The sequence below is a fragment of the Heterodontus francisci genome, chromosome 4 (genome assembly GCF_036365525.1).
Source record: "Heterodontus francisci isolate sHetFra1 chromosome 4, sHetFra1.hap1, whole genome shotgun sequence".
NCBI classification, from domain to species: Eukaryota; Metazoa; Chordata; class Chondrichthyes; order Heterodontiformes; family Heterodontidae; genus Heterodontus; species Heterodontus francisci.
The window spans coordinates 121915281-121941380 of record NC_090374.1 but is presented as its reverse complement, the minus strand read 5'-3'; the positions used below and the strand labels follow the sequence as shown (position 1 = coordinate 121941380).

General features: G+C 42.5%; 1 protein-coding gene across 10 annotated transcripts in view; it reads right to left on the bottom strand.

Annotated features, from left to right (window-relative positions):
* The window catches only part of aopep (aminopeptidase O (putative)), a 356223-nt gene that overhangs the window by 6399 nt on the left and 323724 nt on the right, over positions 1–26100 (bottom strand). For 2 of the 10 annotated variants that reach the window (XM_068030079.1, XM_068030075.1), the window contains one exon: positions 18570–21261. The gene's annotated coding sequence lies outside the window, so the exon portion shown is untranslated. The other 8 variants (XR_010974899.1, XR_010974900.1, XR_010974898.1 and 5 more) reach the window with 8 other exon arrangements.

Here is a 26100-nt window from a genome sequence, read left to right as displayed (position 1 = left end):
CCCACATCTTGAACAATTTGTTTTTAAAAAACTGGAGGTGTCCTCCTCACTCAGGAAACTTGTCATGTCCTCTTTTAAAAGCCAGGAACAAGTCAATATCCATTGCAGGTTAATCTGCAGCAGGTGGCAATCGCTTTCTGTTAAAAAATACTTCAAGCATCTAACAACACTCTGCTTTACAATTTCAGATGCACGTCCTCTAGTCTTAACATCTCTATCTCAAAGTACCTACTAAATAGGCTGAATCCAATCATTTAAAAAAATATATCACATTCCCTCAAAGCCCCTATTTCTCCTAAAAAAAGGAAATATTAATCTGGTAATCCAACTCTGCTCCTTCTCCAGAGCTTTAATATCCTTCAATTTATGTGGGGACCAAAACTGGATACAACACTCTGAGCGTAGGCACTCAAAGCCTTGTAGAGCTGAAGTGCAGTATTCTTTTTCTGCTCTAGCAATACATGCTGAAACCCCACAGTCACCTCATACTTTTACTCACCGTCAGTCAAAGGATACACTGTTTTATTCTCATTTTTGTTTGTCCAAACTACTGCATACTTTTAATTCAGTCTTTTCCTCATTTATAACTTAAACATCCAATGCTTTGCCTCCAGTGGGAAGTGAAGCCAAGAGAAAAGTTGCACCAACTTCAGGGAATTGAGCACAAAGAGCAGTCAAAGTTTGCACGGACCTTTATAATCACCACTGATAGGTTTTGTGTGTGTGAGGTTTTGTGTGTGTGATTGGGACTCATTTTCAGTATGAGAAATGGACATCAAAGCCCATATCAATACTTCAAGTACTCCATATTAAACCCAGGCTCCCAAAATAGAATTAGACCTCTGGCACTATTTTCCAGGGACTTGTAACATGAAACATTTTATTCGGAATTCTTTGACTTTACTTAGGATTATTTTCAGTTAGCTGAAAATGATGGCTCAAACTAGCTTCTCAAAATTATTTGAATGGCTTCACTGGTCAATTGCTGCTCCTTAATCCTAATTGATGGTTCCTCTTTTAATTAAACTGATTGTGATTAATTCATAATTAATCAATTAGAAATTTATTTGGTAATTCAATGTTGAACTTGTAGAAGACATTAGTGTGGCCTCAACAGGAGTATTGCGTCCAATTCTGGGTGCCGCGCTTCAGAAAGGATGTGAAAGCATTAGAGAGGGTGCAGAAAAGATTCATGAGAATTATTCCAGGGATGAGGAACTTCAGTTATGAAGATAAACTGGAGAGGTTGGGACTGTTTTCCTTGGAGAAGAGAAGGCTCAGAGGAGATGTGATAGAGGTATTCAAAATTATGAAGGGTATGGGCAGAGCAGATGGGGAGAAACTGCTCCCACTCATGAGAAGGCATGGATTTAAAGTAATTCTAAAAGAAGCAAAAGCGACATGAAGAAAAACTTTTTCATGCAGCGTGTGCTCAAGATCTGGAATGCACTGCCCGAGACTGTGGTGGAGGCAGCTTCAATTGAGGCATTCAAAAGCGAATTAGACAGTTATACGAAAAGGAAGAATGTGCAGGGTTATGGGGAAAAGGCAGGAGAGTGGCACTAGATGAAATGCTCATTAAGAGAGCCGATGCAGACACAATGGGCCAAATGGCCTCCTTCTGTGCTGTAACAATTCTGTGATTCTGTGAATAAATGTGTTGTCATTTCAACCAATCACTAACTTTGATATACAGGCACATGACATTGAAATGTGATATTTTCAGCTGTGATACTACTTTTGAAAGACACAATGTGACAGACACACACAAGAAACAAAATTTTTACATGTACATTAGAAAAATAACCCAAATTCTTACAAATGCCTTCCACCCATTTAAACATCATGTTAAATATTTAATCAACTTCAGTGAGAGGAATTCTTCATTTCCTTTTTACACCTGGTTACACAAAGAGCAAATATTTCAATAGCTGTACAAAAGTTTTACTGTCTTCCCTCAAAACACAAGTGAATGGTAAAACTACAGCTGTGAATCACAAGCAGATCTCAGATGCAACCAAGCAGGAGACCACCCAGAGATATTCATCTGTATTTTACCATTTGAAAGCTCCATCAAGTACGTGTAGAGTTAAAGCATTGTCTTTCCAAGTGTATATTATTGTTTGATACGGAGATCATTAAGGTAATATAAAATACACAAAATTCCAAAATACAAATACCAAGAATTTAGATTTTGAAAAAGGACAAAATGAGATTTATTCAGTTGTACCCACTGCCATTTTGTCTGTTCACCACAGTTGAACATAGAGTCATAGAGATACAGCACTGAAACAGGCCCACCGAACTGAACTGAACATGCCTAATAAATAAAGGAGGAGGTTTATTACATCAATACCGCAGAAACAGGGACCATCTTAAATGATAGCTTAGCCACAGGACTCAGCATGAATCCTACTAGACTGGGTTTTCTGATATGTTCTTTCTTCTTCCTTGGGCTAGGATTTTCCATGAATGCACTCAATCCTTCTCAACAGCGTAGTTTATGGGCCCAACTCCTGTTCCTGCTGAACTGAGCCAGTACGTAATATAGTAACTGCTATCAGTTCAGTAGGCACAACAGATCAGGTCCTCCTCAGGGTTGAACAGATAAAGGATATTGAAGATTAGAACAACTGAAATGCAAGCAGGCATTAAAAAAGTACTGTAAAGATTGCAGTCAAACCATTGTTTGGGGGGGGGGGGGTGGAATTCAGCTCCCAATTTTTAATAAGTTCATTCAATCCCTTTGGCTCTGCCTTCACCTTGACCACATTCCTTAGCCAAGAAAATGGGTAGAGAAAGTGCATATAGATGTGTGCTTGGCTTGGTTTGATTCTAATTTGCTCTCCCTGAGTAGCACCTCATTTGAGTTCTGCATCTTTCTGATGGACTAAATGGGATCAGAAACTCATCATTTGGATTCATGGATTCAAATGATGAGTTTCCAATCTCACTCAGATTACCAGAAAGGAGGAGAGTGGCACAAAATGTGGGACATATGGCCCTGTTATTAACTTGGAGATGCACTGAGATGGTCCGATATCACCTGGGAAACCTGGAAGTTCAGTGTATCTGTCAGTGGCTTTTTAAACTCAGCCAGCTCATTAGCATTTTACTTCATGATTTAGCATCCAATGCACATCAGTGGGCAGGATGAGGACGTGCGTGATACAATCTCAACTCCAATATTTAAAGGGGCAATCTGAAGATAGAAGTTTGGGGGGGGGGGGGGAAACAAAGGCTGAGCTGCTGTTCAATGACACCGCATTTGATGTGTTGCTGGGGTCAGTGAGAAGCCAGAGGGAGATACTCTTCCTCAGCAACGGGAGGAAGAAAGCTGCTATTGACAGCAAGAAGGCATCGCTGGAGCTGGCCGAGGAGGTCAGCAGCATCAAGAGAATACCACATTTATGGATTCAATGCAGGAACTGCTTTAATGACCAAACTCGGTCAGGAAAGGCGAATTGCACATTCACCTATACCCTGTTGTATGCATCACCCCACCCCCTCATTCTGCCTTATCAAGCCTACTTCATCACATCACTCCTCACACCCACTTACCTTTCAAGTGCACCCATCTCTTTCTATGCACTTCCTCACATCCCAATTTATCCATCTACCACTGCTACTCACCTTCATATCGGGGTCTGAAAGGGTTAATATTTGAGACAGTAAGAGTGACCCCTCCCACTGCACTGATGATGTAATAGTCACATGGATATTAGGCTTGGAAGGAGCTCGAAGCATGAGAAGTGCTGGATACATGCTTAATGAGAGTGTAAATATATATATAAACGAGTTACTATTTAGCCAAAGACTCCGAGATATCTGAGAACTACGTTAACAAGAATATACAACGCTCAACCTATGCAATTTCACACCCCACCCTGATACTTAACCTCTCCAAATGAACCCCATCCGTTGGCTGAACAAATGCAATTACATTCACTCACCAGTCTGTTCCTTTGCACACTGCAGAAGCGAGCAGTGGAGGGGGAGGGGGGGAAAGAAGAGAACCAGAAATGGTACTTCAGCCATCTCACACCTGACAAGTACAAATGAAGACATGCTGGAAATGGTAGAGTTTTGGCACCCTGGCTGGCGGTGGTCAGGAGATGGGGACCTCCCAGCTAGCTACCTGGTGACACAATTATATATCGGCGACCCACATGTCCTGCAGCTCACAGTCATGGTGACTTGACTTCAACAATGAGTGAAATATGATCTTCGTTGCAACATTCGTTCTGTTACGAATGAGGCAGGAGGAGTGTACTGTCTTTTCTAGTTCCACTTTTCCAAAGGTCACAACATATTTTTAAATATTTACCCAATTACTGATACAGCCAAATACTCTTTTTTTTCCCAGAATAAAATACACCAGCCAGGTTTCTTTAATAAACAAAATTATCAGTTTATTATGAAACAAGACTTAACCAGTAACGAAGCAAAGCATTAACACAAATTGAAATATGAAAGTTCCCCTTTTTAAATTCCCCACACACAAACTCTCACACACTGAAAAAAATACAGAAATTTGCTCTGTGGAGGCCTGTTACAAAAAAAAAACTAAAATAGAATACTTTGGCCAAACACTTGCTAATTCTTCAAGAAAAAAAAAGATATGGAAAGATGTCCGTTGTCCATTTTTGGTCTGGGGTCCCAAATACGCGTAGATGGCTGTCACTGGAATCTTTCTAGAGAAGTTCTTTCAGGCGATATTGAGGATCAGTTTGGCAGGCTTTTCTGGAGAAATGCAGCATCAGGAGTTTTTGGCAGGTTTTTCAGGAGAAATGCAGCAACAATTTCTCTATTTCTTACACTTGATTTTCAGGAAGTTCTCAAAGAGATGAAAGAGGGTGAGCTGATGGTGGCTACTCTCTTGGCTGGTTTTCTTCAACTGTCTTCAAAACAGTTCACACTCCAATATACTGTCTAAAGTGAAACCAAAAACAATATCTCAAGTGACAAGCCTCCTGACCCCTATAAATCTTGAGCTGTCACCGCTCTGTAAACATCTTCCCCAGGTCACCAAGGTTTCTGTTGTTTACTGCTTAAAGCACATGACTTCCAGCAAGGCTGTTTTTAAACAACATCTCAGTTTCCTTTCAATGAACTGTCAGTAACAAAGCAAAGTCCAGCTTCTATGAAATCTTCAGCCTTCCAATGAATCCAGCTCCACAATTTAAATTTAAGCCCTCAAAAACATATACTTAAAAAATATAGTCGCACTTTCGTAACAGTACCTTGTCAGTAGTAATTAAAAATGTTACCTATTATAGGGCCTTCATGCATGTAGCAACCGTCAGTGGAGGTCACGGATAATGACTCCGCAGAAGGGCTTTGAGGGTGCACCATCTCAGGACTCAGGCAGACCCTGCACCAGCTCAGATGCACATACTTTGGTGGGATCATAAGGAAGTTAGTTGGTTTTTCACTTGGAGACTCACACTTTACAAGTGACCAAGAGCAGATGGTGCAGGTGGAGTCAGCAGTGGAGTGTCTGCATCGGAGGGCACAGCCTCTCCAAGCTCTGCTCAACTGGACACAGATGCTGTACCTCAGGGGTCATCGATGAAAAGGAGAATCATTGAGCCTAGCAAAGAATATAGCATGTACCAACAAATCTTCCAAGGACACTCACCATAATTGCAGAGAATGGTTGAGTCCAATCAAACGCGAGTGGGTAGATGTCGCAAGGCATTGTGATGATGCGTTCTTCCATGGATAGAGTGACTAACTCCACAGAACATCAAATGCTGCAATCAAATGAGTCCATGCCCACCTTGGCATCTCTGTGCAAAATGTCTGCCACCTTTTACAGGATGAGATATTTTAGCCTTGGCCTTACATTGCCACACTGATCTCCACCAAAGTGCTCCCCAGCAGAGTGGTAGCAGTGATACGCAGCTGAGCCATGAGGGGGATAATGGCCAAAGGGAACCTGGAAGTGGAAGCTCCACTCAATGCGCTCCCACTTATCACCCATCTCCTTCCACCCGCAACAACCTCAGTCAGTACCTGATGTAGCAACTCACACTGTGAAACTGAACAAACCAACTGATCTAAGTTCTTTTCAAATTTATGTTGATGCCAATGTGTGTACTCTAAAGTTGGATCTATATTGTGGTACTGGTCTGGAGCAGATAGCTGTAACTTGCAAAGTGCAAAGGCACTTCAAGTTACAACTCTGCCCTTCAGGGACAGCTCCACGTACAAATTGCTTGCAGATATGCACAGATCTCCCTTCCACTGGCAATTTTGTTTTTAATAGGGAGGAACGCATAAGGCTATGAGGGTGCACCATCTCAGGACTCAGGCAGACCCTGCACCAGCTCAGATGCACATACTTTGGTGGGATCATAAGGCAGTTAGTTGTTTTTTCACTTAGAGACTCACACTTTACAAGTGACCAAGAGCAGATGGTGGAGTCAGCAGTGGAGTGTCTGCATCCTATTTATTGATATTCTCCTAATATCAAAAAGACTCAATAGTAGGTTGTAAAGTACCGAGAAGACCCAATGAGTTTTTAAACCTGGGCACTTCTCAAACTCAGTTTCACACCTGACTGGAATCAAACTGGTGCAAAGCAGCCTCCTTAGCTTTAAAGCATTCAACCTTCATATAGCACCTGTTATGGCCAGGTGAGGAAGGGGTCTCAGGCTCCCCTCTTGCCCCTTCCTCTTATTTGACTGCAACAGGGTTTATTCCTTTAAACAGTGGTTGTGTTTACCACCTCTGTGAGTGTTTTACCTTTTTCCTTCACTGTGATTGTGAACGAACCAATCGGACAGATTTTGAGTTTAAACAAGAGGTAAGTTTATTATACTTAATACTCTAACCCAATTTAAAAATGCACTATGCTTTCACACGAGAATCATGCACACACAAGTATATTAGAGGGAAACAGATTTGGTGGTTGGATTAAAGTCCAGAATAAATGGAACTTAAATACAGTCTGTAAATTCAGTAGTCCTCGGCTGAAGCTGTATTCTTGAAGTCCTCGCTGGTCAAAGAGCATTTTGGTTGGTCTGCTTTGCCCAGGGTTGCTTGAAGACAGAATTGCAGTTGGCTCTCTTCCCCTTGTCGCTTTCTGTAGCAGGCCGTAGGTTTGGAGGGTCCCCCAATCACAGACGGTTTTCATTTGATGTTGCTTGTCTGTGTTACAAAACCTCCAGTTTCTTCAGAGATGAGAAGACAGTCACATGGTTCTCACTCCCTTTGTTTTTAATGAGGTCCAAAGTCTAAAACCCAAAACTTCACTTAGGTGGGTTGGCAGTGTTTACGCCCTGGAAGGATGTCTCCTTTTAAGAATGCCTCGAGATGATTTGGAATGTCCCACTAACTAGCGTTATCTGGCTAATCTACTCAGTTAGCCAAAGCATTGCTCTGGCTGGACTACTTGTTAGTCTTTTTGTCTCCAGTTCAATCTCCTGATAGTTCAAATGCAAATTGCAGTGGCCATCCTGGCTGCTAGTTTTTAAAAAAGTTACTGCAGGGTTTTTTTTCATTAAAAGTGTAACATAAGTTTCCAGCCGATGAAATTAAACATTTCTCATTTGGCACACTGGATTTTTCCTGACACACCTTTCACAAGCACTGGATGTCCCAAGGAACTACTTTTTCAAGTGCAGTCACTGATATAATGTAGGAAAACATGGCGGCTAATTTGCAGACAAGCTCCCAGAAACAGCAATGCGATATTGACCAGATAATCTGTTTTAAGAGTCTAATCTGGACCTGAATCCCAAAGTATATCCTCCATACACAAGAAATCACTTAATATTGATATAAAAGTAGCAATACAACAGAAGCCCAAGGGACAATTACTCAAAAGAGCAATTTAAATTTCCTCACCCCCTTTTAAAAATAGTATAGACAATGGGATTGTATATTATTGGTAAGATTAAGTACAAGATAAGTTTTGCTGGCATGCCGTTTTCTTGTGGAAAATTTACTACTCACTGCAGAAATCACCCTATATAGACAGATTAGATATTCAAATTATCTTAGAAAATTTCTTGATTATGTTTGCAAATTACAAGACAACATTATGTCATTTAAATATAAACTATGTCCTTGCCTCTGTATTCTTGTCACTGGACAAGACTGGTTGGTTGCAAACTGCATACTACAAAACACTGAAGCAGATTCATATGCAATTCTTTTAATCATTTTACTTTTTTTTTTCAATTTTTTTTTAATGGGGATGTGGGCGTCACTGGCCAGGCCAGCATTTATTGCCCATCCCTAATTGCCCATGAGATGGTGGTGAGATGCCTTCTTGAACCGCTGCAGTCCATGTGGGATAGGTACACCCACAGTGCTGTTAGGGAGTTCCAGGATTTTGAACCAGCGACAGTGAAGGACCAGCACCATAGTTCCAAGTCAGGATGGTGTGTGGCTTGGCGGGGAACTTGCAGATGGTGGTATTCCCATGCATCTGCTGTCCTTGTCCTTCTAGGTAGTAGAGGTTGCGGGTCAGGAAGATGCTGTCTAAGGAGTCTTGGTGCATTGCTTTTTTCAGAACAAGATTTCCTAATAAACCACAGATCAGTACTAGCAGTTTCGAAGAAGGGTCACTGACCCGAAACGTTAACTCTGCTTCTCTTTCCACAGATGCTGCCAGACCTGCTGAGTGAATCCAGCATTTCTTGTTTTTGTTTCAGATTTCCAGCATCCGCAGTATTTTGCTTTTATTTATATTATTATGATCAGTACTAATTTGGTTTCACTCTATATGTTTAGAGATACAGCACTGAAACAGGCCCTTCGGCCCACCAAGTCTGTGCCGAACATCAATCACCCATTTTATACTAATCCTACACTAATTCCACATTACTACCACGTCCCCACCTGTCCCTATATTTCCCTACCACCTACCTATACTAGGGGCAATTTATAAAGGCCAATTAACCTATCAACCAGCAAGTCTTTGGTATGTGGGAGGAAACCAGAGCACCCGGAGGAAACCCACGCAGACACAGGGAGAACTTGCAAACTCCACACAGGCAGTCCCCAGAATTGAACCCGGGTCGCTGGAGCTGTGAGGCTGCGGTGCTAACCACTGCGCCACCCTATATGTAGTGTAGGACCTCTCCAGGCGAATATAAATAATTTGAATTAAAAACCACTCTATATTTTATTTAAGAAACCAGTGTGTGTGTATCGTACACATACAAAGGAAAGACACAAATATTTTACTCAGTAATACTGTGGACTTGTTACATATAGCATTGCGAACATATGAAAATGGTGGTCAGGAAAAGACCAGCTGATCGTCAATCCCATCCCACACTGTTACATTGCAATTAAGCATTAAGACCATTAATGCTCTTGCCTAACAGGTAATCTCCTGAAAACAAAAAGAAAAATTGGAAAACATTTATCTTCAACCCCAAAGATGATCAAAACAAGCACATCACCCACCTACCGTTTCTATGCAGTATCAACTTCAGCCAAGAACTCATCCAGCTTCCTTCTGCAGTGAATCCACACTAACTACACAAGGCAGCAACTTGCTTAGAGCTCAACAACCCTCGGTCAAAAGAAAAACCTCCCGATATCTAACCTAGTTGGATGTTTGGTACTTTATATGCATGCTACCTAGTTCTCCCTAAATTAATTCAAATAGTCCACCCACAGTCACAGTCTAGTCGCTTCATTATTATAAAGACTTGAATCAAAATGCCTTGAAGTCCATACATTTTGGTAGTACACTCGAAGCCTAGTGTAATAACTAAGGACTTGTTAAGTTGCTAATGCCACTCTTCTGAACCTTTTTCAAGGCCTCTACATCTCCCACCTTGTGAAAGTACAAAATTGGGCACAATATTCTAGATAAGGCCTAATCAAGGTGTTGTACAAGAGCATTATAGTGTTTTGTTGTGTTCAGATATTCTCTATTTGCTTTTGCTATCGCCTCACAGCACTGGCCATTAACCTTTAGAAATGGACTGTAATACTGTGGTCTTTTCCCACTCAAGTCTTAATTTTGGAACCCTGCATGATATACACATGCTTGTTATTAGCCCATACACGTGAATGACATTCTTCTCTTCTTTGGCCTCTTTGTCTCAAGACACAATGAGTAAGCGCCTGGAGGTGGTCAGTGGTTTGTGAAGCAGCATCTGGAGTGGCTATAAAGGCCAATTCTAGAGCGACAGACTCTTCCACAGGTGCTGCAGATAAAATTGGTTGTCGGGCTGTTACACAGTTGGCTCTCCCCTTGCGTTTCTGTCTTTTTTCCTTTATGGCTGCCCGCCAGCTCTGGCGATTGCTGGCAACTGACTCCCACAACTTGTGATCAATGTCACAGAACTTCATGTCGTGTTTGCAGACGTTTTTAAATGGCGACATGGACGGCCGGTGGGTCTGATACCAGTGACGAGCTCGCTGTACAATGTGTCCTTGGGGATCCTGCCAACTTTCATGCGGCTCACATGGCTAAGCCATCTCAAGCGCCGTTGGCTCAGTAGGGTGTATATGCTGGGGATGTTGGCCACCTCGAGGACTTCTGTGTTGGAGATACAGTCCTGCCACCTGATGTCAAGAATTCTCCGGAGGCAGCGAAGATGGAATGAATTGAGACGTCGCTCTTGGCTGACATAAGTTGTCCAGGCCTCGCTGCCGTAGAGCAAGGTACTGAGGACACAGACTTGATACACTCGGACTTTTGTGTTCCGTGTCAGTGCGCCATTTTCCCACACTCTCTTGACCAGTCTGGACATAGCAGTGGAAGCCTTTCCCATGCGCTTGTTGATTTCTGCATCGACAGACAAGTTACTGGTGATAGTTGAGCCTAGGTAGGTGAACTCTTGAACCCCTTCCAGAGCATGGTCGCCAATATTGATGGATGGAGCATTTCTGACGTCCTGACCCATGATGTTCGTTTTCTTGAGGCTGATGGTTAGGCCAAATTCGTTGCAGGCAGCTTGTTATTGAGTCGATGAGTCTCTGCAGACACTCCTCAGTGTGAGATGTTAATGCAGCATCGTCAGCAAAGAGGAGTTCCCTGATGAGGACTTTCCGTACTTTGGTCTTCACTCTTAGACGGGCAAGGTTGAACAACCTGCCACCTGATCTTGTGTGGAGGAAAATTCCTTCTTCTGAAGACTTGAACGCATGTGAGAGCAGCAGGGAGAAGAAGATCCCAAACAGTGTAAGTGCGAGAACACAGCCCTGTTTCACGCCACTCAGGATAGGAAAGGGGTCTGATGAGGCGCCGCTATGCTGAATTGTGCTTTTCATATTGTCATGGAATGAGGTGATGATACTTAGTAGCTTTGGTGGACATCCAATCTTTTCTAGTAGTCTGAAGAGACCACGTCTGCTGACTAGGTCAAAAGCTTTGGTGAGGTCAATGAAAGCAACGTAGAGGGGCATCTGTTGTTCACGGCATTTCTCCTGTAGCTGGCGAAGGGAGAACAGCATGTCAATGGTGGATCTCACATGAATGACATTACCTTTGTCTATATTAAATGCTATCTACAGGCATATTTTCACATTTCCTCCAGATCTGATTGTAGTGCTTTTGTCATCCAAGGTTTGCTGCGACTCCAAGGCAAAAGTGCTACATTGAGCTAAGGCTGACACCTGTGTTCTAATTTGCTTGTCGTTAATTTTATTTTAGTCAGCTAGGTGTCTGACATACATAGAACTTCATACAGTGCTTAAATGTCTCCAAACTCTGTTCCAAAAGGGTGAGAAGGATAAATCAGTAAACTACAGACCAGTTAGTTGAACAGCTGCTATTGGAATCTTAGAATCCCGAATTTAGCTTAAATTAGAAATGCATGGGATGATTAATCACACATTATTAAAGGCAATTAATGTATGACTAGTTCTAACTTTTCCTAAAGGCTGGTCCTCATGTTAGTTGACATTCTAAACTGTTCTCTCTCTCCAGGTGATCTCCTTTAAATGTGCCATCATCACCCCTCTCTTCAGAAAACCCTTGACTCCACTGCCCTTGCAAACTAGCGTCCCATATCCAACTTCCCTTTCCTCTCCAAAGTCCTTGAATGTGTTGCCGCCTCCTAAATCTGTTCCCATTTTTCCCGGAACCCATGTTTGAATCCCTCCAATTAGGTTTCCGCCCATACCACAGTACTGAAACAGCTCTTATCAAAGTCACAAATGTCATCCTATGTGACCGCGACGAAGGTAAACTTTTGCTTCTCATCCTTGTCGACCTGTCTGCAGCCTTTGACCACACCATCCTCCTCCAAACCTTTCTACTGTCCTCCAGCTGGGTGGAACTGCTCTCACTTAGATCCATTCTTATCTATCGAATCATCGCCAGAGAATCACAGGCAATGGTTACTTTTCCTACTCCCACACCGTTACCTCGGGTGTCCCCCAAGGATCTATCCTTGGCCCTCTCCAATTTCTCGGCCACATGCCGCCCTCAGTGACATCATCCAAAAGCACGGCATTAGTTTTCACATGTACGCTGATGACATGCAACTCTACCTCACCACTTCTCTTGACTCCTCCACTGTTGCGAAATTATCAGACTGCTTATCCAACATCCAGTACTGGATGAGCAGAAATTTCCTCTAATTAAATATTGAGAAGACTGAAGCCATTGTTTTCAGTCCTCGCTCCAAACTCAGTTCGGCTGGTCTCCCACATTCTACTCTCCATAAACTTGAGGTCACCCAAAGCTCTGCTGTGTCTTAACTCGCAACAAGTCCCATTCCCCTGTCACCCCTGTGCTCACTGACCTACATTGGCTCCTGAAGTGTCCTGATTTTAAAATTCTCATCCTTGTTTTCAAATCCCTCCATGGCCTCACCCCTCCCTATCTCTAATCTCCTCCAGGCTCACAACCCTCCAAGATATCTGTGCTCCTCTAATTCTGGCCTTGTACATCCCCGATTTTAATCATTCCACCATTGATGGCTGTGCCTTCAGTTGTCTAGGCCCCAAGCTCTGGCATACCCTCCGTACACCTCTCCATCTCACATTCCTCCTTTAAGACACTCCACAAAACCTACCTCTTTGACCAAGCTTTTGGTCATCTGACCAAACATTGCCTTTTGTGGTTCGGTGTCATATTTTATTTTATAATGCTCCTGTAAAGTGCTTTGGGATGTTTTATTACATTAAAGGCATATACAAATATAAGTTGTTGTTTCTGAAGACATGACTGTCCAGATAAAAGGAATGCAGAAGATGTAGTGTATGTGGATTTTCAGAAATCATGTGATGAGTAGTAGCTGAGGCAGTATACAAACATTTGAGCAGGATTGTGGGGACAGAACAAGACAATGATATTAGCTTTGAATTACTGCAGCAATTAACTTATATTGACAAGACTGCCAAATGGCCTTGTTTTGTGTTACAAGCTATTAGCCCATGGTTCAAACCAAACAATTGAGTCTGAATCCACACAATTAGAGTTCCTGTTTGCCTGACAATTTCTCCCCATAGGAGCATGCCCAACTTACCTGATTCCACAGAGTTTAAGTGCAGTTTTTTTATTCGCTCACGAGATGTGGATGTCGCTGGGAAAGCAGGCATTTATTGTCCATCCCTAATTGCCCTTGAGAAGTGGTGCTGAGCCACCTTCTTGAACTGCTGCTATATGTGTGGTGTAGGTACTCCAACAGTGCTGTGAGTTCCAAGGTTTTGACTCAGTGACAATGAAGGACTGCTGATATAGTTCCAAGTCAGGTGGTGTGTGGCCTAGAGGGGAACTAGCAGGTGGTGATGCTCTCATGCGCCTGCTGCCCATGCTCTTCTAGGTGGTAGAGGTCACGAGTTTGGAAGGTGCTGTCAAAAGAGCCTTGGCGAGTTGCTGCAGTGCCTCTTGTATATGATAAACACTGCAGCCATGGTGTGCTGATGGTGGAGGGCGTGCATATTTAAAGTTGCGGATGGGGTGCCAATCAAGCAGACTGCTTTGTCCTGGATAGTGTTGTGCTTCTGGAGTGTTGTTGGAGTTTTACTCAACCAGGCAAGTGGACAGTATCCCATCACACTCCTGACTTGTGCCTTGTGAATGGTGGAAGGGCTTTGGGGATTCATTAGATCAGTTACTTGTTGCATATTACTCAGCCTCCGTTCTTCTCTTGTAGCCACAGTGTTTATGTGGCTGGTTCAGTTAAATTTCTGGCCAATTGTGACCCCCAAGATGTTGATGGTGGGGGATTCAGAGATGGTAACTGCATATTAAGGGGCGGTAGTTAAATTCTCTCTTATTGGAGATGGTCATTGCCTGCCACTTGTGTGGCACAGATGTTACTTCCCACTTATCTGTCCAAGCCTGAATGTTGTCCAGCGCTTGCTGCACGTGGACACGGACGGCTTCGTTATCGGAGGAGTTGTGAATAGAATTGAACACTGTGCAATCATCAGCGGACCTTACGATGGAAGTACGGTCACTGATGAAGCAGCTGAAGATGACTGGATCTAGGACACTGCAGTGAGAAGTGCAATTTGACAACAGCCAAGGCTCAAGAAACCCCAAATGTGCACGGGGTATTGCTAAAATGTAACTAGCAAAAGCCATGCGGATTACCCACACAGAACACTTATATGCTTGCTCAACTGGGACCTATCTTACCAGTTTGAGTATTGGTTTGTACAGTTACTTGGAGCTGCATATCTCAAAACACAATCCCAGCAATGGGTCAACTCCTCCAACTTCTCTGAATGAACCACGCAGGTCAATCATTAACAGTGATCTGGAGTACTACATATCTGCCTAGATTACCAAATCTGCCAGGAACAGATTTCTAAGTCACCTGACTTAGATCCAATTTCCATCAAGGGTGGCCAGAAATCCCACTCCAGATCATTATTCAGTGGCACTCCCTGGAGGTAAGCATGTGTGGGGACTTGACAGAACTGGGCTTAGTTGCGCTGCCACCATTTGAACCATGGGCTAATAGCTTGAAGTACACATGGAGAATGACCATGTTTGCGATAGAAATTGGTGACCAGCACCTTTCCACAGGTTTCCCCCTTTCTCTTTTGGGGTGGGGGTGGGGGGGGGGGGGGAGAAGAGGGAGGCTGGAGAGAAAATATGCAAAAAAGCAAAGAAAAAAAACCTGTTCGTTTTTTGTAAGTTAAGTCCACATAATTTGAAACAGTTATACTTATGAAATTATCATCAGGAAAGAGTGTTTGATCAATATCATAACAATTCATTGCAGATTTCACTGAAGTATTCCATACATTTCTATAGCCCTGGTCATCATTCCCTCTCTTCAGGTGCAGAACTTAGCCACTGTGAACAAAGCAAAAATGATCACTGTTCACCAATCAGCTAAGCTCTGCACCTTGCCAGAAAGGTCAAATTCGATGAATGGATTAATCCGTAGACAGACATTTTGATGAAGATACACTACTTCCTCTGTTTGCAAACAACCACCATTAGGCCCCATCAGTTTTTAGCTCATGTTTCATACACTTACTGTGATTTCTACAACAGTAGTCAAGGCAGTGACTACGTGGTAATCCCTGGCAATGTGATTTTTATCTCATGTCACAAATCAGTATGCCAGGAACCCACTCAGCCACAACGTGAAAGGAGATTCTCTCTTGCGCACCCCACCAGCCCCAACCACTCAAGTGTGTTATGCACGAACAAAAGAAACCTCTCTTTATAAAAAAAACTGTTTCAAGCTTTTGGAAACCTTGTATATTGTATGATTTGGGAAAAGGTTGACAAAACAATCTCATAATGCACTAATGGTTCTGATTGTATGCTTCTTACACATAAACAAGCATATATGTCAATTAAACCAACAGCATTTGTTGCCTTGAACTTAGTTTTAAACACAGAAATAAAGCTAATTATTCTTAAATTTACTCAAATATCAATATTTACACGTACAATAAATTTTGTAATAATATTTCATAAGATATGTAAATTCCCATTATTAGTTGCATTTTCATAGAGAATAAATTTTAGTTAGCCGTCATTAGTTAGGAAATGACATTTAGGAAATGAATGTGCAATTCAATCTGTAAAGTATTTAACTCTGGAAAGAAACATCCACAAACAAATGCTTATAAATAATATTCAGCTAAAGTATTACTATCAGAATAATTGTACAAATAAGCATATTATAACTGCAAATACAACTTACACTCACATTTTAAAGTAGAAAAGAAACCAGTTTTTGAATTATTTAAAACATTAAGATTTAAAGCACAAATTTGAAGTTCAGAAAGCATTTCAAGCTTGCAAAACTGAAGTTGAATTAAAACTCACATCTTCTCTGTTTCAAAGGTTTACAGATCCAAAAGAAATTATACACCCTCAAAAATGTATTACAGAAAACCTTCAGTCATAGAGTCATAGAGAGATACAGCACTGAAACAGGCCCTTCGGCCCGAGTCTGTGCCGACCAACAACCACCCACTTATACTAATCCTACATTAATCCCATATTCCCTACCACATCCCCACCATTCTCCTATCACCTACCTACACTAGGGGCAATTTACAATGGCTAAATTACCTATCAACCCGCAAGTCTTCGGCTGTGGGAGGAAACCAGAGCACCCGGCGGAAACCCACGCAGTCACAGGGAGAACTTGCAAACTCCGCATAGGCAGTACCCAGAGCCGAACACGGGGCGCTGGAGCTGTGAGGCTGCGGTGCTAACCACTGTGCCACTGTGTAACTAATTTCCATTTATTGCTCTTCTAACTTCTATTCAAATAATCTAAAATCAGATTCAGCAATAGAAACTGACAGCCAACTTCTTCAGGCAAAGAATCATTCTCTTAAATGGACATGACTTTCTGCAAAGTTGAGCACAAAGGATCCAGGCCTCCCTCATAATCTTAAAATAGTAATTTAGGAACAGAAACAACAGTTAATTGCAACTTTATTTTATTGCAAACCAAAGAGTAACAGTTTTCTTAAAAAAAAACGTAAGTTTAATATTATGGAGTCCAAATCGGATCACTGACAGCCAGGGTAGAATTGGAGGATTGGAGGCGGGCACACTGGCAGGGTGGGGGGTGGGGGGGTGGTGGAAGCAAAATGGCAGGGGGCACCGTTCCTGATTTTGCCCCGGCCCCCTGCCGTTTCGTCCAGGGCGGGGAAGGCCAATTGAGACCCTTAAGTCCTTAGGTTTAGCATTACTTACTTCCTTGATTTTGTACTCTATGTCTTTATTTATAAAGCCAAGGATCATGTTAGTTTTTAAACAGCTTTATCAATTTATTCTGCCACCTTTAGTCCAGTGTCCTTTTGTCCAACCAAAATTCACAACCATAGCAGGAGATTGCAAAAATAGGATAGCCTAAGGCCATGGAGAGATCTAAAGATGTGGATAAGGATTTTTAATTTAGTTCTTGACAGACAAGGAGCCATTAGTAATGAAGGCGAGGCAGGAGGGAGGAAAGGGAAGGAATGGCCTAGCAGGAGACAACATGTGCAGCAGAGTTTTGCACAAGTTGCAATTCATGGGGATGGGAAGCCAACAAGGAAACCATTGTAATTAGTTGAATCGAGAGGTAACAAAAGCATGTAAAAATGTATCAGCAGCTGAGGGGCTGGAGTCGAGGTAGATGGGGAAGCAGGTAATATTGTGAAGGTGCAAAGAAACAATTTTAGCAGCAATGATATGATATGGAATTTGAAGTTCAGCTCAGGATCAAAGATGGTGCCAAGATCACAAATGGTTTTGTTCGGCCTGACTTCATGCCCTGGGATGGGGAAGGAACAGTGGGAAAGGAGTGGGAGAAGACAACAATGGCTTTGGTCTTTCTAATGTTGAGCTTCAGGAAGTTGTGATTCATCAAGACTTTCTGTTGGGCAAGCAGATGTCAACCTTACTGATGCAAAACAATCTTACAATGCCTGGTGCTTCTGAAGTTCAGACTGAACCAGATGTGTACATTCTAACTGGAAAAGCTCCCTGACTGAAAATCAATTAAATTCCTAGTTACCTCAGGCCTTATTTATTTACAGGAATGAGTCTTCTTTGGAGTTAAAGGGACAGGCACATTTCTATACAGCACCAATTTAGATGACTGTGAGCAACACCATGGCAAATCCACTTGTAATTATAAAGCTTTTTAAAACATTACTTGTCCACTAATATTTGAAATATTAGTCATGTGATAATGTTCTGATCATTCAGATTAGAATATTTCCAAACAATAGCCAGCCTTCTATTGGATTACTACTGGATTTCTTTACATTAGTGCACAACCTCTTTATAAAGTTTTATCTCTCTCCCCTTACAGGATCAGAGTCCGCCGCAGCAATTGTGGAAGACAAGACGAGTTGAATCACCTGCTTCAAAAGGCCTCAGAAACTGCGTACTTTGGTCCACTGTTAGAAGATGCACAGGAGCAACTGAGCAACAATTCACCTGATGACTTTCTCTGTCCATTGTACAGCTGAAATCAGAAACTCAGCATGGTGGAAATATCAAACCTAATTTCCCTATTGTATTTGTGCCACTGATACACAGCTTCCACTAAGGGATACTAAAGAAGGTAAAAATACCTGGTTTGGTTAGTCTGATGGCAGTGATGATGCAGTTTTTGCTCAATCTTCCTATGTGGCACCAGTTCTCAGATTTACTGATCCTGGCAAATAAACACACTGAGTTGGATTCAACATGGGCTGATGGCATAACATTAGACATTAAGGACATTACAGTGCCAATACTTCTTACGTGTGCGATTAGTGAAATAACCTTGTCATGCATGTGCAATTATGTTGGTTTCCAATTCTGTGGCTGTCAACTAGAGACTAATAAACTGAAGCAAAGAGCAGGACACATAAGTAAATCTCCCAACTTCAAGCTTAAGGAATGTGCAAGCATTTTCTGAGATGAAGGGCTAGAATTTAAGCAGCCGGCAGGGATCCCGACACCAGGCCCAAAAAGCGAGGGGACCCCCGCCTTGGCCCTTTGGGGGGCCTCAGCTGCATTTTAAGGTGCTCACACAATTAACTGCCCAGCACCAGGATCCTTGTCCCTTTAAGGACAGGTGTCCCACCTCCAAGAGCTGCCAGCCAATCAGAGGGCTGGCAGCTCAGCAGCGCCACAAGGAGCAGTGGACACTGCTGGAACTGCAGTAGTCATTGGAAGAAAAACAGCAATGGAGCCTGGACTGCAGTTAAGTGGGGGCAGATTTACCAGGGCCATTCAGGCAGGCCCCAGTGAGAGGGGAGGGGTGTGTGTGTGTGTTACTGAGGGCAGGGGTATGGGTAATGGTACAAAGGAAGCCTTTGCCGCTGGGGGTCCTCCGTGGGCTTCAGACTGCCCACGGAGGAGGGCCCCCCATCCCCAAAGCCCACAGAGTGGCCTACTAGAGTTACTGGGCAACCTCTTCACGTGGTGCAGACACACCCCACTGCTGGTAAAATACCAGTGACGGCAGGAGCAGGCCCTTAAGTGGCTCCTAATTGGCCACCCGGCAGGGGGGGTGAGGGGGGGGAGAGGGCGGGTAGTAAGAGAGGCCATCCTTGGCCTTCTCTGCCACGGACTAACTGCAAAGGCATCAGGAAGGCGATGGACACTCCATCCCCTGCCTGCCCATGCAACTTTATGGGCCCCCACGGCTCCCAGCCTGTCCCTAGGAAGCCCGTAATATTCAGCCCGGAGTTTCAACTCAGTGCCCTTTTTGTTGTTATGCTGCCTTTTTATTTTTATGTTAAAAAGTTACCCATTCACAGCAATTCAACATAGAATTACAAATATAATGAAAACTCTTCAACATTTATGCTGTAACAGTAACACTGCTTCAAAGATAAGAAACTGTGGTGTAAATCTGGAGTCAGGACACAACCTGATACTGGAGCAAGGCAGAGCATCACTGTGCTTCGGAGGCAGGTCAAGCCAGGACTCCTAATTTATTCTACGCCTTTAGCATTAGTGTGAAGTAAAGCCACTTCACATCAACACTACAGATGCAGTATAAGTGCAGCACTAGAGTACCAAGTCTTTGGGAATTCCAGTCACTCAGAACATCGTAAATGTAATGGACTGGATTTTGTGAACAGAGTAACATTGAGGCTAACAATATTCACCATTATAATGGGGTAAATTGAACAGCAACTTCTAGCATTTACACATGCGCAGTTAAACATATGCATCTGTAACCTGCTGTCAGAGATACCTCGCTACTCCACAGGGTGCACTGTTGCAGCCCTCGCCGATAGACTCAGCACTGGTACCTCTGCTCACTATTCTTCCCCATCTCTTATTCCCCATTCCCTCCCCTCTATAATTTTTCCATGGCGCACAAATAGTTAAATGCTAGACTTCATTATTGGCTCAGTAAAACATTCGAACCTCTATGTATTGAACAGTAAATCTCAAATATAAAGAAGAAAAATGGAAAAACACTCTATTGTATGTCTGGAACTCATATTATCTAAAACAAAATCAGTGTTTCCTTCTACCTCTCTCTGCCTCCTGATTTTTTGTATTATATTGTAGTAATTCATAAGCCTAGCAAAGAATGATGGCTAGTGCTTAAGATCCATTTTTTTTCTGCCTACAAAAAAAAGTCCCTGCCACTTGCTGAAGGTCATTCATTTGGTGATTTAGCATCACTTTGAACTTTCCGGCTACAGGATTTGCCAGAATCTATTAATGTCATCTTATTATGATCTATCTTTTAAGAAACAAAAACTGATCAATATATAGAGTGGATTCAAAACGTTGAAATAAAGTTGTATATGTAATCAGATTTTAAAAAAAACAATGCATTTGTCATATGCCTAATTTAGGTCCAAAGTAAAACATGCTGTGCTGTAAAATGTGTAGGATGAAATACTTTAGCTACAGAGCACAAATTAGGTGAGTTATATTAAAACACTTAAACATTCAAATAAGATGTGTATATTTTGCATATTACTGAACAATCCAGAACATTTGATGTATTTTCACCAGTAGCCTGTCTTACAGAAATGAGTACTGGGTTATAAATGAAACAGTGGCAATACATGGATACTGTCCATCCTGCAAAATGTTATTACTAAAATTGATTAGGAACATTTAAGTGTGTGGTTGGACATTTCAAAGCTACAACTGTAAGTAATCTGCATTTAAAAATTAATTTTAAATATCTACAAAGACAATGATGTACATCACCATGCAGTCCAAAAGCTGGATCTTCAAATACAACCCACAAGGCGAATAAAATGAAGATCTTCTCACATTGGCAGCAGTAAAAGCTTGCAATAGAAGGGAGCTCTCGCAGAAGTAGTTGCCAGTCGTAAATTCCTAGTGCTGAGTCCTGAACTGACACCAATTTTCAGTTTTGCATAAATCTGCTTGAAAGTGTGAAGAACAAAGATATTAACTGGTCGTATTCACGCAACAGGAAGTTAGACTAGCCTTTGAAGGTCAAAGGTAAAGGATCATTTTTGGCAGAGTCACAGATCACTCACTACATATGGATAATCATCAACATTTTAAATAAAGGATTTTTTGCCCTATAACTTAGCCAAAGGCAACATTCATATTCATAGGTAAATTATAATTTTTCGTCATTTTTTTTTCAATAAAGGGATTAAAAAAATACAACTGATCTCATCCTTTAACAAAGCACTAAGCGCCCAAGTTTTACATACTGAGTACTTGTCTCAGCCTGCTTTACCTGCCCAAATTAGTAATTAAAGGACTACAGTACTGGGTGACACAGTGTGTTTGCACATGCTGCTTTCACCACTGGAATGTGGATCTATCCCAGACTTTTGTAATGAGCTTCTTCTCTCAACTAACTATAAGGAGGCCACATTATGTGAGTTTGGACAAGTTAATCGTGTGTACAGCAGAAAACTAACATGGCACATAGTTTCACTGGTGTTACAGGGTTAAAGCACATTGTTAGGGAAGAATAGTATTTCTTCCAAAATATACCATGTGCTGGCAGGGAAGTTAAGCTGGAGGTTTCAGGGAAATTTAGCAGACTGTGGAGGTGGTTGAATCACAATGTTTTATTTAAACTTTTATCACAGTTTCTGTTCCACGTTATAATATTTTTAAGACTGTCAATTAGCCACTTTGACTAAATTTGAAGGAAGTCTTTTCATGATTTAGGGAGCAAGTCCTGATATTGGAGCTGATTCAGGCCCAATTACTTAGGGCTGGATTTTGTTCCCAGCCCGATGTCGGGTTCCGTGGTGGGCGGGGCCGGGAGATCGGAGCGGCAGTGGCCTGGCCTGGAGTCCGACGTCGGGATTGGCGGGCCCAATCTTCCTGGCGCCAGGGAAGCTCTGTGGCGGTATCTCTTCTGCTTTGTGGCGGGACCGTGCTTTAAATATTGTAATTACCTGTTTGCACACAGTTTAATGGAATTCACGTGATCCTACCAGCCATTTCCAATCTTCAGCTCGACGTGCGGCACTCATGTGCCTTCACATTCGCATCCTTGAAAAGCTGGCGCCTGCAAAGGTTGGTAGGTAATACCCTGCCCTTACTCGCTTTTGAGGTGAGCTTGGACATTTGAAATAAGGGGTAGTTGCAACTCTACATCCATTAATCATATATCGGGGGAGGGGGCGGGGGGGGGTGAACTCTGCATTTTTTGTACGGGGGGGGGGCGGGGTGGGAGGGGAAAACTCTGCATATTTGGAACTGTCTACAGGCCTGGCAGCCTTTTAAAAATGGCGCCAGCTCCTGCTCCCGTCTCAGGTGATGCCATTCACGGCGCCGCCAAGCCCGCCCCCACGACGTGATTGGGGGTTGGCCGCCATGCATATGTTAATGAGCCGCCAGACATAAGATCGACATTTTTTTCCCCCCGTCACTTCCTTTGTGTCTGCCCCTACCCTAATTTCTCCAGCCACTTGTTACCAAGCTACTTTTAGACAGTTCCTGTCAAAATTACAGCATAGTAACTGCCTGAAAGGCTGATCAAGCCACTGTCTCTATATTTTAACAGAAGAACCAGAGGTTCCCAAGGTTCATGCTCGTCAGTCTGACTCCCCCAACTTCACATCATGAGCTTACTGGACTAGTGTATCTCCAATCCTCTCTCTCAATGTTTTTTTTCTATTTGTCCTCATGGTGGACTGTTTTTGGATTGCTACCAAATAAGCCTAGTGACAACTTGGTTCAGTTGGTGGTACTTGCCACTAAGTCAGCAGAATATAAGCACGTAATGTAGTCCAATACATTCAGCGCAGTACTAAGGAAGTTTGCATTGTCAGATAGTGCCACCCTTCAAATTCAAATGATCTTTTTACCCAGACGAAACACACTGTTCTCACAGTTCCCTGTCAACATTCCTCTCTCAACATCATCACTAAACATATATTAGCTGATCATTAATCTTATTGTTGTTTGTAGGACCTGACCACCCACAAAATGACTGTCACGTTCAGCTATATAGAAATTGTAACTAAACTTCAAGTGCTACTAACTGAACCAAGCTGTCACTAGGCTTATTTTGTAGTATTTCAAAAATTTACCTTTCTTTTGTCTTTTCCTCCTCCCTCTACAGCCTACTTATTTTGCAGAAAGCAATTTTTTGAGTCTTAATCTTTCCAGTTTAAAAAGTAATGTACATGTGTTTCAAGTTATTAAGTAGAGATCACTCTGTATTATAGGAAATATTCCCCCAAGTGTCACTCGAGGAAAGAAAATGCAGGAAATTGTAGTTCTCACTTTATTTTCTACTTTTGTGTAAATAGTGACGATGGGGAGAGTTCTCAAAGACTAGTGACATTATTTGGTAATGAAGCATGGATGTCAGGTTAATCAGTATACAGTGCAGTTGACTGCTGAGCTACAAAGAATGATGTTTCCCATCTGTAACACGTGATACTCCCCAGGGTCTTGCCGTGGATCTTGATCGGGGGAGTGATGTTTTCCTGCGGGAGCGGGTTGGAAGGCGGCCTAAAAACATAGGAAATAGGAGTAGGAGTAGGAGGGCGGCACAGTGGCGCAGTGGTTAGCACTGCAGCCTCACAGCTCCAGGGACCCGGGTTCGATTCTGGGTACTGCCTGTGTGGAGTTTGCAAGTTCTCCCTGTGTCTGCGTGGGTTTTCTCCGGGTGCTCCGGTTTCCTCCCACAAGCCAAAAGACTTGCAGGTTGATAGGTAAATTGGCCATTATAAATTGTCACTAGTATAGGTAGGTGGTAGGGAAATATAGGGACAGGTGGGGATGTTTGGTAGGAATATGGGATTAGTGTAGGATTAGTATAGGTGGGTGGTTGATGTTCGGCACAGACTCGGTGGGCCGAAGGGCCTGTTTCAGTGCTGTATCTCTAATCTAATCTAATCTAATCTAATCTAATCTATATGGCCCCTCAAGCCTGCTCTGCTATTCAATACAATCATGGCTGATCTTCCGTCACAACTCCACTTTTCCACCCACTCCCCATATCCCTTGATTCCCTGAGACACCACAAATCTTGTCCATCTCAGCCTTAAACATACTCAACGCATCCACAACCCTCTGGGGAAGAGAATTCCAAAAGTTCACAACCCTTTGAGTGAAGAAGTTTCTCCTATCTCAGTCCTAAATGATCGACCCCTTATCCTAAGATTGTGCCTCCGTGTTCTAGGTTCCTCAGCCAGGGGAAACAATCTCTCAGTGTTTGCCCTGTTAAGCCCCTTCAGGAGCTTGTATGCTTTACCTTCCATTCTTCTAAACAGCAGAGAGTATATAGGCCCAATTTACTCAATCTCTCATCACAGAACAACACTCTCATTCCAGAAACCGATCTACTGAACCTTCGCTGTACTGCCTCCAATGCAAGTACAGCCTTGCTTAAATATAGAGACCAAAACTGCACACAATACTCCAGGTGTGGTCGCACCAAGGCTCTATACAATTGCAGCAAGACTTCTTTACTCCTGTACTCAAATCCTCTTGCAATAAAGGCCTTCCTAATTGCTTGCTGCACCTGCATCCTAGCTTTCAGTGACTTATGAACAAGGACACCCAGGTCCCTTTGGAAATCAACACTTCCCAATCTCTCACCATTTAAGAAATACTCTGTATTTCAGGTTTTCCTACCAAAGTGGATAACTTCACATTTTTCCACATTATATTCCATCTGCCATGTTCTTGCCCATTCATTTAGCCTGTGTAAATCCCTTGAAGCCTCTTTGCATCCTCCTCACAACTCACATTCCCACCTAGTTTTGAGTTATCAGCAAACTTGGAAATATTACATTTGGTCCCCACATCCACCTCATTGACATAGATCGTGAATAGCTGAGGCCTAAGCACAGATCCTTGCAGTACCCCACTAGTCACAGCCTGCCAACCTGGGAATGACCCATTTATTCCTACTCTCTGTTTTCCGTCTGTTAACCAATTCTCAATTCATGCCAGTAAATTATCCCCAATCCTAAGCACTCTAATTTTTCTTACTATCCTCCTATGTAGGACCTTATCGAAAGCCTTTGGAAAATCTGAATACAGCATATCCACTGGTTCCCCCTTATTTATTCTGCTAGTTACATCCGCATAAAACTCTTAACGGGTTTGTCAAACATGATTTCCCTTTTATAAATCCATGTTGACTCTGCCCAATCTTACCATTATTTTCTAAGTGTCCAGTTATTACATGCCATTTGCCTTCCTAATTGCTTGCTGTACCTGCATGCTGACTTTGTGTTCCTTTTACGAGTACACCCAAGTCTCTCAGACCAACACTTAGAAGTTTCATGCCTTTTAAAAAAATATTCTGCTTTTCGTTCTGTCAGGAAAAACCCTACATACCAAACGAGAAATATTAATTTCATTGGTTGGAAACTTACTGTTGACTTTGAATGGAAAAAAACCCTACAAGTAACTTTTAAAAAAACTCGCAGCCAAGATGGTCACTTCCATTTACATCTGAAATGTGAGGAGATTGAACTGGAGACAAAAAGTCTAATAAGAATAGCTTGCTCTGCGATTGAATTCCGAAGAAGGGTCACTGACCCGAAACATTAACTCTGCTTCACTTTCTACAGATGCTGCCAGACCTGCTGAGTGGTTCCAGCATTTCTTGTTTTTATTTACATTGAATTACCTAGAATGGCTTCATTAGCACGGCCGTCAAGGTCATTCCCGCCTACTGACTTTGAAAGAGCCAACCCCCTCCAAGTGAGAATGGACATCCTGAGGTATGTAGAACCTTGAATTTCATTAGAAGATTCCAGAAAAAC